The 16,537-nt window shown below is 44.3% G+C and overlaps 1 long non-coding RNA gene across 2 annotated transcripts in view; it reads right to left on the reverse strand.

Annotated features, from left to right (window-relative positions):
- Nucleotides 1-16,537, reverse strand: part of LOC140731935 (uncharacterized) — a 70,422-nt gene that overhangs the window by 16,283 nt on the left and 37,602 nt on the right. For both annotated transcript variants that reach the window (XR_012099944.1, XR_012099947.1), the window contains one exon: nucleotides 4,619-4,725. This is a non-coding gene — a long non-coding RNA (uncharacterized lncRNA). The remainder of the gene's footprint in view (nucleotides 1-4,618; nucleotides 4,726-16,537) is intronic.

Genomic DNA, 16,537 nt, shown 5'->3' on the forward strand with positions numbered 1-16,537 from the left:
TCAAGGACTCTTTGCAACTCAAGATCTGAGTATTACTGTTTACCTTATTCATTTTCCTTTGAAAACTTTCATTTAACACTTACATAGCTCCTCGGGTTAATAAACCCTTTCAGCGTTTGAGGGGCTTCCACACCTGACTCAGCCACTCCGTGTGCAGGAGCAGAAGGAGCCCAGACCGTGATCCTCTGGGATGGGGAGAGTGTGTTTGCTGGTGAGAGCAGCACTGGACGGAGGAAGGATCATCCGTTTGGTGGGGGGAGCACATCTGAGCTGGAGGGAGTGACCGGCTTTAAGGGAGCTGGAAGGAAGTACCTCAGGGCAAATGAGGGAGCATCGGGGGAGGGAGCACCTCTGAGCCAAAGAGGGAGTGGCTGTGGGCTGGGTACAGCAACAGGTAGGCAGCAGGGCCACGAATGGTGGAGACCTCATTTAGATCCCTCCAGACCATTACTTCACATAAGCCATTGGGTGGGAGTGATACACGGTGGGGACAAGGTGTGGCCAAGAGGATTGACATGGCAAGGCAGATGTTGTCTATGGGGGACTTTGAAAAGATGTCACCTTGTAGCTAGTCTGGAAGGTGAGAACACGTGGGATCGAGGGTGAGATAAGGAAATGGACACAATATTGGCCTTGGTAGTTAAGAGTTGCAATGGGAATGTGACCAACGGTTTACTGAAGGGATTGTGCAGTGTCCCTCTTCAAATAAGTTTACCCGATCAACGAAGTTGGTGAGGTAGTGCACAGTGAAGAGGGTTATCTCAGAATACACGGAATTCCAGATGACCTGGGGAACAGGGCCAAGGAATGGCAGCTGGAGTTAAACTCGAAAACTTTGCATCTAGTGATCATTATGCCATCAGCTTGGACTGACACCTTGCACTATTGTCCAGTTTATTATTTATTGTAATGCCTGCACTGTTTTTGTGTACTTTACGCAGTCATGTGTACATCTGTAGACTAGTATAGCTTTCTCTGTGTTTTTCTTTTATTACGTAGTTCAGTCTAGTTTTTTGTACTGTGTCATGTAAACCATGGTCCTGACAAACGTTGTCTCATTTTTACTGTGTACTGTACCAGCAGTTATGGTCGAAATGACAATAAAAGTTGACTTGACTTGACTTGAATTTCAAGGCAATGCAAGAGAACACTTAAGAAAGAAACAAGGAAGGCTAAAAGAAGGCATTAACTTGCTCCAACAGACCAAGTCGCAGAAGAATCCTAAGGGCTTCTACAGACACAGTATGTTAAGAGCAAAAGGATTGCAAAGGACAGAATTGGTCCACTGAAAGATCACAATGGTAATCTAGGCTTGAAGCCAAAAGAAACGGGGAGATCTGAAATTGATTTTACACATCTGTATCAACTTGGGAGATGGACACAGAGTTGAAAGAAGTGAGGCTAAGCAGCAGTGAGGTCCTGGACCCTGTACAGATTACAGAGGAGGTGCTCACTCCTCACAAGGTATTCCCTCGGATCCTGTCGAATGCAAGTGCTGAAACTGCAGGGGTCCCAGTTAAATCATCCTTAATGACAGGTGAGGTACCAGATGAGTGAAGAATAGCTGATGCTGTTCTGCTGCTTACGAAAGGCTGTAAGAATGAACCAGGAAATTATAGGCCGCTGAGTCTGACATCAGTAGTGGGAAAGTTATCGGACGGTATTCTTAGGGACCAGGTATATGAGTATTTAATAGACGGGATTGATTAGGGATAGTCAGGATGGCTTTGTGTGTGGTAGGTCGTGTCTAACCAATCTTACAGAGTTTTTTGAGGAAGTTACCAGGAAAGTTGATGAAGGCAAGGGAGTGGATGTTACCTACATGGACTTCAGCAAGGCCTTTGACAAAGTCCCACATGGGACATTGGTCAAGACGGTTCCATTACTTGACATTGAAGATGAGATAGTAAATTGGATTATGGAAGAAGCCAGAGATTGGTAACAGATAGTTTTTTCTGTGACTAATGGACTGCTGTAGGGATTGGTGATGTGTCTGTTGTTGTTTGTCATCTGTATCAACATTCTGGATGATAATGTGGTAAACTGGATCAGCAAATTTGCAGATGACACCAAGATTTGTGTTGTAGTGGACAGTGAGGAAGACGATCATAGCCTGCAGGGGGATCTCTACCAGCTGGAAAAATGGGATGAAAAATGGCAGATGGAATTTCATGCAGACAAGTACGAGGTGTTGAATTTCAGTAGGACCAACCAGGGTACGTCTTACATTGAATGGTCCGGCACTGAGGAGTGTGGTGGAACAAAGGGGCCTGGGAATGCACAACCATAATTCATTGAAAGTGTGTGTTGCAGGCAGATTGGGTCCTAAAGTATTTGGCATATTGGCCTTCATCGATCATAATAGTGAGCCCAGGAGATGGGTTGCTATGTTCAAGTTGTATGATGTTGGTGAGGCCTAATTTGGAGAACTGTGTGCAGTTTTGGTCACCTACCTACAGGAAAGATGCAAATAAGATTGAAAGTTTACAGAGAAAATTTACAGGATGTTGCCGGGACTGGAGACATGAGGTACAAGAAAAGATTGAGTCGGATATAACTTTATTCCTTGGAACATAGAAGACTCAGGAGAGATTTGATAGATGTATACAACATTATGAGTATACAACATTATGGGTATAGATAGGGTAAATGCAAGCAGGCTTTTTCCACTGAGATTGGCTGACACAACAACTGGAGATCATGGGTTAAGGGTGAAAAGTAAAATGTGGAAGGGGAACATGAGGGGAAACCACTTCACCGAGGGAGGTGAGAGTGTGGAACAAGCTGCTAGCAAAAGTGGTGGATGCGATTTTGATTTCAATGTTTACGGGCCTGTTTCTGTGCTTTAGCTTTCTATGACTCCATGATGCTAAGTGTGAGGTGTTGATTTTGGGAAGATATCCCAGGGCAGGGTGCAGACAAAAATGTCAGGGAAATGGAGTTTGTAGATCAGACAGACTTATACATAACACACAACAAAATAAACATTGACATTTGTACAAGTTCAGAATCAGATCAGGTTCATTATCACTGAGATACATATGACATTTTTTTCTGTTGAAGCCCCAACGCAGTGGAATACATAAAAAAGTACAATAAGAATTGTGTAAAAAGTAGATAGTGCAAAAAGGGAGATGATAGTGAGCTGGTGTTCATGGGTTCACGGACCATTCGGACATCTGATGAACACTAGGAAGTTGTTCTAAAACTGTTCTTTAATTTGTAGAGAAATAAACCACAGTAACAGGCTCTTCCAACCCGATGAACCTGCTCTGCTAAATCACACCCGTCTGACCAATTAACCCATTCATCTGGGTGTCTTTGGAAGGTGGGAGGAAACCAGAAACCTGAGCACCCGTCGGATCCCGTGCGGAGACGGGGAGATCATATATCTCCTTACAGACGGTGGTGGGAATCGAACCGTTGCCCCTGGCTCTGTAATAGTGACCTGCTACCCATTATGCTACTGTTCTGTCCATGATGAGTGTCCATCCTCCGGCTCTGCTACCTCCTCCCTCACAGCAGTAATGAGGAGAGGGCGTGGTGAGCAAGGTGACTTAGACCATAAGATAGAGGAACAAATTAGGCCATTCGGTTCTTCAAATCCGCTCCACCGTTTGATCATGACTGATCCATTTCCCTCTCGACTCCATTCGCTTGCCTTCCTCCCGTAATCTTTTACGCCCTGACTTATCAAGAACCTATGAACCTCTGTCTTAAATACACCCAGTGACCTGGCCTCCACAGCCCCCTGTGGCAATAAATTCCACAGATTCACCACCTTCTGGCTGAAGAAATTCCTCCCGATTTCTGTTCTAATTGGACAACCCTGAGGTTGTGCCCTCTGGTCCTAAGCTCCCTCACTATAGGAAACATCCTCTCCACACCCACTCCATCTTGGCCTTTCAACATTCAATAGGATTCAGTGAGATCCTCCCCCACCTTCTATTTCCCTAAATTCCAGCAAGTGCAGGCTCACAGCCAAACTTTCCTCATTTGAGAAGCCTTACATTGCTGGGATCAATTTCCTGAACCCCCTTTGAACCCTCCCAACATCAGCACATCCTTTCTTAGATAAGGGGCACAAAAGTGCTCACAATAATCCGAATGAGGCCTCACCAGAGCCTTATAAAGCCTCAGCATTACATCCCTGCTTTAATAGTCTGGTCCTCTCGAAATGAATGCTAAAATTGCATTTGCCTTCCTTCCCACCGATTCCATCTGCAAGTTAACCTTGGGAATCCTGCACAAGGACTAGCATGTCCTTTTGCACCTCATTTTTTCCCATTTTCTCTCCATTTGGAAAATTGTCATTTCTTTGCCTATTCTCAGAATCAGTCCAAGTCCTTCTGCACCCCCTCTCCTTCCACAATTCTACCTGTCCCTCCACATGTCTTTGTATCATCCACAAACTTGGCCACAAAGCCAGCAATTCTGTCAGCCAAATCACTGATATACAATGTACAGAGAAGTAGTCCCAAAACTGACCCCTGAGGAACGGCAGCCAATCAGAAAAGGACCTGTTAATTCCCACTCTTTGCCCCCTTCCAATAGCCAAAGCTCTATCCATGCTCGTATTTGTTCTGAAATGCCATGCACTCTTGCTAAGCTCGCTTACCTTCATACTTCAACTTTTCCTTCCTTGTGGCTGTTGTAGTTGCCCTCTGTTGGTTTTTTCAAACGTTTCCCAGTCCCACTTGGTGGTAAGTTTCACCTCACTAGGACCTTAAAGGAGACACATTTGCAAATTGATAGTCAACAGTGATTGGGTAATCAGGTAATGAACAGCAGCTAATAGAAAGAAGTTGGGGTCAAGCAGGCTGGAGTCTTTGGAGTTGGGAGCTGAGCGGCTCTGGTGTGAAGAGGCTGAGTAAGTGACCCAGGTGTGGGGAGGGGGAGCAGTGAGAAGTCGCAGGTAAGACCTTCCTTAAGATGTTTTATTTTGCTGTTGACCTTTGACATTGTTTCAGTGCAGACAGGAAGGTAGTGTTGGATTAGAGTAACATTGTTCTTTTTCTTCCAGTTTGCTTATAATGTTTATATAATTACCTGTATGAGTAATTGTTCATTGAGTTTTCAGTATCAGTAGTACAGGTGATTCTGTACTTTTCCAGAAGCTCCTTTGCAGTGTGTGTCATACAATTGAACCCGACCAGTTGATAGGTTATTCTGTATCACTGGAAACTCTCCAGTCTGAGCTACTTCTTGTAAAAATGATAATTTCTTTGTTCATTGTCTTTCTTTGCCTCTACCTTCCTTACAGTAGACCAAGCTGATAACCATTATTTTGTTTTGTTATCAACACTGAATAAACAGAAGAGAGGGTCCAGAGAAAGTTCATGAGAATGAGAAATGAAAGTGTTAATATATCAGGAGCATTTGATGATTCTGGGCCTGTTCTTGCTGGAGCTTAAAAGAAAGGAGTTTTGAAAAGTATCAAAGGTTGAGATAGAGTGGACATACAGAGAACGTTTTCTACAGTGGAGTCTTCGATCAGAGGGCACAGCCTCAGAATACAAGGATGTCCTATTAGAAAAGAGATGATGAGGAATTTATTTAGGCAGAAGTTGGTGAATCTGTAGAAATTTATGGCCATGTCATTGTGTAAACTTTAGCTGAATTTAACAGACCCTTGATTAGGAAATTACCGAAGATTACGGGGGCAGGCAGGCGAATGCAGTAGAGAGATAAACTAAATCTGCCATCTTGGAATAGCAGAGCAGAGAGGCCTAATCAGCTCCTCTGTTTGTGTGTTGATATATTTATTCATTTATATCTGCTGCTTTATCTATTTATGTACTGACTGAGATACAGAGCAGAATAGGCTCTTCGAGGCATTCGGCCCAGCAAGAATCCTAGCCCAATCACGGGACAGTTTACAATGACTAATCAACCTACCAACCGGTTCCCTTTTGGACTCTGGGTGGAAACCAGAGCACCCGGAGGAAACCCACAGGGTCACAAGGACAACATACAAGCTCCTTCCTGACAGTGGTGGGAATTGATCCTGGGTCACCTGTACTGTAAAGTGTTGTGGTAACTACCACACTATGGTGCTGTCCTCATGTCTTATGGTCTTGTCTCACGGTCTCCCCGATGATGATATCTGCAGTTGGTGCACCCAGTAGCTACTTGGGACAGTAGTTTGACAGGGGCTGGAGAACTGGAATAGGTGCTGAATGTTCCACCGTTTCAATGTTTGAGAATCGATAGAAGGAGATTAAAGGTGATTGGATCCATTGAGTGTGTATGGGTAAAACTCAAAACAATAAAGATGCAATCATTCTGATTGTATCAGGGCTTTTGTCGTGGTTGATTTCAGTTACTCCAATATACACTGCTCCGTAGTGTGAGAGATCAGACAGGACAGAATTTGGTAGATGCATCCAGGAGTGTCTCTTAAAACATAGGTGAGGTGAGGTGGACCTGCTGTTGAGTAATAAGCCTGGCCAGACTGACACATTCCCATGGGAGAATTGTCAGGCGAACACTAACCACAAGTTTTAAGATATCTAACGATAAGGGCAAGTACAAATCGTGCCAGAGTACTAGATTAGAGCACGGCAAATTACAAGACTATTCAGCAGGAACTAAGCATAATTAACTGGGAACAGTAGTTTTTAGACAAGTCCACATCTGACCTGTGGAGGGTGTTAAAAAACCAACTTCACAGAGTACAGGACAGGTATTCTCCATGTCAGGAGGTCAGGGATGGCAAGGTCAGGGAACCTTGGATGTTGAGAGAGGTGGTGAATTTAGTCAAAAAGAAAAGGAAGTGTAGGTAAGGTTTAGGAAGCCAGATTCAACCAGAGAAACTGAGAATTTTAAGGAAACCAGAAATGAACTCACAAAGGGAATTAGGAAAACCAGGAGTGGCTGTGAAATGCCCTTGGCAAGTTGGACTAAAGAGAATCCAGGGCACTCTACTCATACGGTCGATCAAGAGCAGAGTGTAAATGGGAGAGGGTAGGACCATTCATGGATTAAGGACGGAACATGTATTTGGAGGTGGAGGATGTGGGCAAGGTCATAAATGAGTAATTTACATCAGTATTACCAGTGAGGATGGTGAGATCAGTGTGGACTGAGATAATTTACTAGGGCATCTCTATATCTGCAGTAGGAGGTAGTGTTGGGTCTTTTGAAGAACATGAAGGTGGATAAGTCCCCAGGGCCTGACATGATATACCACAAGTTAGTGAGAGAGGCAAGAGAGAAGATTGCTGTGGCTTTGATCAACATCTTCATGACCTCTCCTGCCACGGGAGTATCGAGAAGCTGTTGTTGTTCCATTTATTAAAGGGAAATTGGGACAATCCTGGAAACTATAAACCAGAGAGTCTTCAGTCGGAGGTGGGGGGATGACTGGGATTTACAAGCATTTGGCCTAATTTGGGGCAGTTAGCACGGTTTTGTGGGAGACAAATCGTGTCTTACTAACTTGAGGTGACAAGGGTGATTGAAGGTAGAGCTGTGGATATTGTCTACGTGGCTTTTCGTAATGCATTTGGCAAGATTCTTCATGGGACGTACATTCAGATGGTTGAGATGCATGGGATCCAGTCTATAGGCCATTTGGCTTCACAGCTGGCTGCTCACAGAAGAGAGAGTAGTGGTGGGAGGCCCGTGGCTCATGGTAATCTGCAGGGACCCGTCTGGGACCTACACTGATTGTGATATATAGAAGTGACTCGGATGAGAATATGGATGGGTGGCTTGGTAAGTATGTAGACAACATGAAGATCGCTGGTGTTGTGGATCGTGTCGAAGTCTGCCAAAGGACACAGCCGGATGTCAGTTACTGATATGGGCAGAGAAATGGCGTATGGAGTTTAATTTGGTCAACTGTGAGGTAGTGCTCTTTGGGAGATGAAATGTAAATTGACGGTGCACCTTTAATGGTGAGACCCTCAGAGATGGGAAGAGGAATCTCCTAGTCCAGGTCCGTTGCTCTCTCCACTTTCCACATGGATTGATAGGGTGGTAAAGAAGGCAAAGTAAAACAAGCTCAGTAAAATGTGTCAGTGATTGAAAACTAACGAGGAGAGTAAAGTCAGAATCAGTTTCAATATCACCGGCATGTTGTGAAATTTGTTAAGTCAGCAGCAGCAGTACAATGCATTACATGTGTAATGCCCTGGGAAAGGTTTCAATGGGTTTTTCTGTAGCAACAGTGTTTGGGTTATAGAAACATAGAAAATAGGTGCAGGAGTAGGCCATTCGGCCCTTCGAGCCTGCACCACCATTCAGTATGATCATGGCTGATCATCCAACTCAGAACCCTGTACCTGCTTTCTCTCCATACCCCTGATCCCTTTAGCCACAAGGGCCATATCTAACTTCGTCTTAAATATAGCCAATGAACTGGCCTCAACTGTTTCCTGTGGCAGAGAATTCCACACATTCACCACTCTCTGTGTGAAGAAGTTTTTCCTCATCTCGGTCCTAAAAAGCTTCCCCTTTATCCTTAAACTGTGACTCCTCGTTCTGGACTTCCCCAACATCAGAAACAATCTTCCTGCATCTAGCCTGTCTGATCCCTTTAGAATTTTATACGTTTCAATAAGATCCCCCCTCCATCTTCTAAATTCTAGTGAGTATAAGCCTAGTCGATCCAGTCTTTCTTCATATGAAAGTCCTGACATCCCAGAAATCAAGCTGGTGAAGCTTCTTTGTACTCCCTCTATGGCAAGAATGTCTTTCCTCAGATTAGGGGACCAAAACTGCACACAATACTCTAGGTGCAGTCTCACCAAGGCCTTGTACAACTGCAGTAGAACCTCCCTGCTCCTGTACTCAAATCCTTTTGCTATGAATGCCAACATACCATTTGCCTTTTTCACCATCTGCTGTACCTGCATGCCCACCTTCAATGACTGGTGTACAATGACACCCAGGTCTCGTTGCACCTTCCCTTTTCCTAATCAGCCACCATTCAGATAATAATCTGTTTTCCTGTTCTTGCAACCAAAGTGGATAACCTCACATTTATCCACATTGAATTGCATCTGCCATGAATTTGCTCACTCACCTAACCTATCCAAGTCACCCTGTATCCTCTTACCATCCTCCTCACAGCTAACACCGCCACCCAGCTTCGTGTCATCCGCAAACTTGGAGATGGTGCATTTAATTCCCTCGTCTAAATCATTAATATATATTGTAAACAACTGAGGTCCCAGCACTGAGCCTTGCGGTACCCCACTAGTCACTGCCTGCCATTCTGAAAAAGTCTGGTTTACTCCCACTCTTTGCTTCCAGTCAGCCAACCAATTCTCTATCCACATCAATACCATACCCCCAATACCATGTGCTTTAAGTTTGCACACTAATCTCCTGAGTGGGACCTTGTCAAAAGCCTTTTGAAAATCTAAATATACCACATCCATTGGCTCTCCCCTATCCACTCTACTAGTTACATCTTCAAAAAATTCTATAAGATTCGTCAGAGATGATTTTCCTTTCACAAATCCGTGCTGATTTTCTCCGATGATTTCACCTCTTTCCAAATGTGCTGTTACCACATCTTTGATAACCGACTCTAGCATTTTCCCCACCACCGATGTCAGACTCACCGGTCTATAATTCTCCGGTTTTTCTCTCCCTCCTTTTTTAAAAAGTGGGGTTACATTAGCCACCCTCCAACCCTCAGGAACCAATCCAGAATCTAAGGAGTTTTGAAAAATTATCACTAATGCATCCACTATTTCATGGGCTGCTTCCTTAAGCACTCTGGGATGCAGACCATCTGGCCCTGGGGATTTATCTGCCTTTAATCCCTTCAATTTATCTAACACCACTTCCCTACTAACATGTATTTCCCTCAGTTCCTCCATCTCACTAGACCCTCGGTCCCCTACTATTTCCATAAGATTGTTTAATCCTCCTTGGTGAAGACAGAACCAAAGTAGTTATTCAATTGGTCTGCCATATCTTTGTTCCCTATGATCAATTCACCTGTTTCTGACTGTAAGGGACCTACATTTGTCTTGAGCAATCTTTTTCTTTTCACATATCTATAAAAGCTTTTACAGTTAGTTTTTGTGTTCCCTGTCAGCTTTCTCTCATAATCTTTTATCCCTTTCCTAATTAAGCCCTTTGTCCTCCTCTGCTGGTCTCTGAATTTCTCCCAGTCCTCAGGTGTGCTGCTTTTTCTGGTTAATTTATATGTTTCTTCTTTGGACTTGATACTATCCCTAATTTCCCTTGTTAGCCACGGGTGCACTACCTTCCCTGATTTATTCTTTTGCCAAACTGGGATGAACAATTGTTGTAGTTCATCCATGCGATCTTTAAATGCTTGCCATTGCATATCCACCGTCAACCCTTTAAGTATCATTTGCCAGTCTATCTCAGCTAATTCACGTCTCATACCTTCAAAGTTTCCCTTCTTTAAGTTCAGAACCTTTGTTTCTGAATTAACTATGTCACCCTCCGTCTTAATGAAGAATTCCACTATATTATGGTCACTCTTGCCCAAGGGGCCTCGCACAACAAGATTGCTAACTAACCCTTCCTCATTGCTCAATACCCAATCTAGAATGGCCTGCTCTCCAGTTGGTTCCTCGACACGTTGGTTCAGAAAACCATCCCGCATACATTCCAAGAAATCCTCTTCCTCAGCACACTTACCAATTTGGTTCACCCAATCTATATGTAGATTGAAGTCACCCATTATAACTACTGTTCCTTTATTGCACTCATTTCTAACTTCCTGTTTAATGCCATCCCCAACCTTACTACTACTGTTAGGTGGCCTGTACACAACTCCCACCAGCGTTTTCTGCCCCTTAGTGTTATGCAGCTCTACCCATATCGATTCCACATCCTCCAGTCCTTCCTTTCTATTGTGTTAATCTCCTCTCTAACCACCAATGCTACCCCACCTCCTTTTCTTTCCTGACTATCCCTCCTGAATATTGAATATCCCTGGATGTTGAGCTCCCATCCTTGGTTACCCTGGAGCCATGTCTCTGTGATCCCAACTCTATCATATTCATTAATAACTATCTGCACATTCAATTCATCCACCTTGTTACGAATACTCCTCGCATTGACACACAAAGCCTTCAGGCTCGTTTTTACAACACTCTTAGCCCTTATACAACTATGTTGAAAAGTGGCCCTTTTTGCCTTTTGCCCTAGATTTGCCTGCCTGCCACTTTTACTTTTCACCTTCTTACTTTTTGCTTCTACCCTCATTTTACACCCCACTGTCTCTCTGTACTTGTTCCCATCCCCCTGCCACATTAGTTTAAAGCCTCCTGAACAGCAGTAGCAAACACTCCTCCTAGGACATTGGTTCCAGTCCAGCCCAGGTTCAGACCGTCCTGTTTATACCGGTCCCACCTCCCCCAGAATTGGTTCCAATCCCCAGAAATTTGAATCCCTCCCCTTTGCACCATTTTTCAAGCCATGTATTCATCTGAAATATACTCCTATTTCTACTCTGACTAGCACGTGGCACTGGTAGTAATCCAGAGATTATTACCTTTGTAGTCCTACTTTTTAGTTTATCTCCTAACTCCCTAAATTCACCTTGTAGGACCTCATCCCATTTTTTACCTATATCGTTGGTACCTATGTGCACCACGACCACTGGCTGTTCACCCTCCCATTCCAGAATGTCCTGCAACTACTCAGAGACATCCTTGACCCTTGCACCAGGGAGGCAACATACCATCCTGGAGTCTCGTTTGCGGCCGCAGAAACGCCTATCTATTCCCCTTACAATCGAATCCCCTATCACTATAGCTCTCCCACTCCTTTTCCTTCCCTCCTGTGCCGCAGAGCCACCCATGGTGCCATGAACTCGGCTGCTGCTGCCTTCCCCTGATGAGACATCTGCCCCAACAGTATCCAAAACGGTATCTCTGTTTAGGAGATAGAGATAACGGGATATAATGGAGATAGAGATTGGAATGTGTACCGTCCAATGAAGGGAGAGTTTTTTCTTGTTCTGTGCCTGAGAACGAGGTGTCTGGGTCTTTTGTTTGACGAGAGATGAAGACAGAAGACGCCAGAAAGGAAAGGTCATAGACAGCAGGACGGAGTGGACTTGGAGTGGAGCCAGGAGTCAACGGAGCCCGGGGAAATCGATGGAGGACCAGCAGGAGGAAACTGTGAGCTCCAACGTGCACATTAGACTGTTTCATTAAAATGGGCCCTTTTCTTTTTGTTTTACTTTACTAACCCTTTAGTCAAATGAAGAATTAAAAAGCAAAATTGATTAACTGCACATGGTGTACTCTCTGTTATTTCGTGGTACTGATTTGTAACGGGGGAACAGATCACACAGATCCACACAAACAAGAGGTTTTACACCTCAGGTTTCACACATCTGGTGGAGCTGGAGACTGTCTTCCCTAGACTAACACCGCCAGCCCAACCTGAGGGTTACACATGATAAATATCGAGAAAAATAAATACACTGATGGTTCGTCAGTGATTGAGAGGAGATTCAAATGTTCCTTTTCTGGAACTGAGGGTATTGACCAGGTTACGTATCACTGCAACTTGAAGGTCGCTATCTGGGAGCAGTAAAGGTGTATATATGGAACTAACAAACTTCAGTCCTGCCCGTCTGCTGAAGAGTACTCATTGGCTATGTGGTGACTGGACCTACCCCCGTCTGTCGGGCATCTTCCCTGAGAATGAGGGGTAGTGGAAAGAGCATTGGCCCTGGAAGGGCTGCTGTTGCCTTGCCTACTCAATACTCCACGTGCGATACTTGCAATATTTAAACTTGGCGTTTAAGTTCCTTGCCATACACATCAGCGATGATCTCACGTGGTCTGTACATATCGGCCGTGTGGTGAAAAATGCACAACAGCGCCGCTTTCACCTCAGACAGTTGAAGAAGTTCGGTATGGGCCCCCAAATCCTAAGAACATGCAACAGGGACACAATTGAAAGCATCCTGACTGGCTGCATCACTGCCTGGTATGGGAACTGTACCTCCCTCAATCGCAGGACTCTGCAGAGAGTGGTGCGGGCAGCCCAGTACATCTGTAAATGTGAACTTCCCACTGTTTCAGTGACAGATGTGTAATAAGGGCCCAAAGAATCATTGCAGACCCAAGTCACCACAACTACAAACTGTTCCAGCTGCTACCATCTGGGAAGTGGTACCGCAGCATAAAAGCCAGGACCAACAGGCTCCGGGACAGCTTCTTCCACCAGGCCATCAGACTGATTAATTCACACTGACACCATTGTATTTCTGTCCTGTTATACAGACTATTTATTACAAATGACTATACATTGCACATTTAGACAGAAATGTAAAGATTTTTACTCCTCACGTATGTGAAGGGTGTAAGAAATAAAGTCAATTCAATTCAATTCACCACCTCACCACCCTCTGGTCTGGTGGCACCAGAGATCCAAAACAGAGGTTGAGTGATTCTGGACGATTGCCTTGCCGGGATATGGGACCGTGAGGCTGTCACGGGGACTGATTAATATGGCATCGAATTTGTAGAAAATAATGAATGAAACTACACTTGCCTTTGATCAAACCCAATAAGTATTAACCAAGTTGTCTCAGAACTGATGGCTGCTCGTACAGTAGCATTACAGAGCAGAGTGGCTTGGGATTCAGTTCTTTCAGAGAAAGGGGTCTCCTGTGTTCCTGTACTTTCAGGACACTGGAAGGATGGGGAGCAACAATTCTGTGTTCTGGTATAACTATTGGAATTATAGAAATGGCTGGTATTCTTTTATAATTATCGTGTGAAATAACAGGATGAAGGAGAGGATGTTAAAGGAATGGGCAATTATTGAGGTAGATGGATGAAAAGGAAATTTTGGATAGGGTTTGAAACTGCATCTTTGGTTTAAGTACAAATATTTACATATTTCAATTATAGTATTTGGTGAAATGCAGTGTTGACATGAAATTACAAAAGGGAGGCGATGTGGGAATGTACTTAAACACAAAGTACACTGCAGATGCTGTGGTCAAAGCAACATGTACAACACGCTGGAGGAATTTAGCAGGTCGGGCAGCATCCGTGGAAATCCGTGTTGTACGTGGAAATGTACTTCACTTGTTGCAACAAAATGGAACCTATATTATACCAGAGTGCTTTGTAACGTTGTGCATATGGATCCTGAGTCCCAAAGATGAGGAAGTTTTCTACAGGGAGGACGAAGGAACAATGGCTGAGAAGGGAAATCAAAGACAGAATAACAGCTGAAAGGACGACATTTAATACAGCAAAAATTAGTGGGAAATTAGATGATTGGGAAGCTTTTAAAACCAACTGAAGGCAGCAAGAAAATGGGGGTGTGGGGAAGATGAAATATGAAGGTAAGCTGCCCGATAATATGCAAATTATACCAAATGTTTTTTCTCCCGGTATACATTGAATAATGGAGGCTGGTAACCAGAACACTAGAACAGATATTTGAGTGGTTGTGGGGAGAGATGTTAAGCCGAAATACAAAGACAGGAATTGAAAGGTTGAGTATCTTGGGACTAATACTGAGTTTCATCTATTTCACTGTAAGGAATATCATATCATAGGAAAGGCGGATGAACATAGAGCATGGATCAACACGTGGAATTATGTCATTGTAGCCATTAGCCGTTGGTATAAGGGGGGCAGGACTGGCAGCTCAATGCTCCAGTGTTTTGTTGTTTACAGAGGGACTAAAGTGGGAGGGGTAGCATTATTAGTGAGGGAAAATGTCATGGCAGTGCTCAGACAGGACAGACTGGGGGACTTGTCTACTGATGCTGTATGTGTGGATCCGCGGAACAAGAAAGGGATGTCTAGGTTAATGGGATCATGGAGCAAATTTGTAGAGAGACAACTGCAAGAAAAATAAGGTTGTGATAGCAGGTGATTATTAACTTTCCAAAGATTGGCTGGGACTCTTATACTGTAGAAAGGCTGGATAGGATGGAGATTGGATGTTAGAGTCCGAGAGATAGAACAGAGTTTAGATGTGCCTGTCTGAACACAAGATAAAGATAGCAGCTTTAGGGAACCTTCATTTTTACAAGAGATATTGAGGCCCTGAGTAAGAAAGATAGGAGGTTGATTACAGGTAGGAACTAATGAGGTAGTTATGGAGTACAAGAAATGCAGAACATCAGGAGGGCTAAAAGAAGGCGTGAGGTTGCTCGAGCAGACAAGGTGAAGGAGAATCCTATGGGATTTTACAGATACGTTAAGAGCAAAAGGATTGCAAGGGACAAACACAATATGTTGACAGAACGACTAGGGGGAATGCCATACTAGATCCAGTATTAGGTAACGAGCCGGGTCAGGTCACAGATCTCTCAGTGGGTGAGCATCTGGGGGACAGTGATCACCACTCCCTGGCCTTTAGCATTATCATGGAAAAGGATAGAATCAGAGAGGACAGGAAAATGTTTAATTGGGGAAGGGCAAATTATGAGGCTATAAGGCTAGAACTTGCGGGTGTGAATTGGGATGATGTTTTTGCAGGGAAATGTACTATGGACATGTGGTCGATGTTTAAGGATCTCTTGCAGGACGTTAGGGATAAATTTGTCCCAGTGAGGAAGATAAAGAATGGTAGGGTGAAGGAACCATGGGTGACAAGGGACGTGGACAATCTAGTTAGGTGGAAGAAGGCAGCATACATGAGGTTTAGGAAACAAGGATCAGATGGGTCTATTGAGGAATATAAGGTAGCAAGAAATGAGCTTAAGAAGGGGCTGAGAAGAGCAAGAAGGGGGCATGAGAAGGCCGTGGCGAGTAGGGTAAAGGAAAACCCCAAGGCATTCTTCAATTATGTGAAGAACAAAAGGATGACAGGAGTGAAGGTAGGACCAATTACAGATAAAGGTGGGAAGATGTGCTTGGAGGCTGTGGAAGTGAGCGAGGTCCTCAATGAATACTTCTCTTCGGTATTCACCACTGAGAGGGAACTTGATGACGGTGAGGACAATATGAGTGAGGTTGATGTTCCGGAGCATGTTCATTAAGGGAGAGGAGATGCTGGAGTTGTTAAAATACATTAGGACGGATAAGTCCCCGGGGACTGATGGAATATTCCCCATGCTGCTCCACGACTTGAGGGAAGAGATTGCTGAGCCTCTGGCTAGAATCTTTATGTCCTCGTTGTCCACAGGAATGGTACTGGAGGATTGGAGGGAGGCGAATGGTGTCCCCTTGTTCAAAAAAGGTAGTAGGGATAGTCCAGGTAATTATAGACCAGTGAGCCTTACGTCTGTGGTGGGAAAGCTGTTGGAAAAGATTCTTCGAGATAGGATCTATGGGCATTTAGAGAATCATGGTCTGATCAAGGACAGTCAGCATGGCTTTGTGAAGGGCAGATCGTGCCTAACAAGCCTGATAGAGTTCTTTGAGGAGGTGACCAGGCATATAGATGAGGGTAGTGCAGTGGATGTGATCTACATGGATTTTAGTAAGGCATTTGACAAGGTTCCACACGGTAGGCTTGTTCAGGAAGTCAGAAGACATGGGATCCAGGGAAGTTTGGCCGGGTGGATTCAGAATTGGCTTGCCTGCAGAAGGCAGAGGGTCGTGGTGGAGGG

The sequence above is a fragment of the Hemitrygon akajei genome, chromosome 1 (genome assembly GCF_048418815.1).
Source record: "Hemitrygon akajei chromosome 1, sHemAka1.3, whole genome shotgun sequence".
NCBI classification, from domain to species: Eukaryota; Metazoa; Chordata; class Chondrichthyes; order Myliobatiformes; family Dasyatidae; genus Hemitrygon; species Hemitrygon akajei.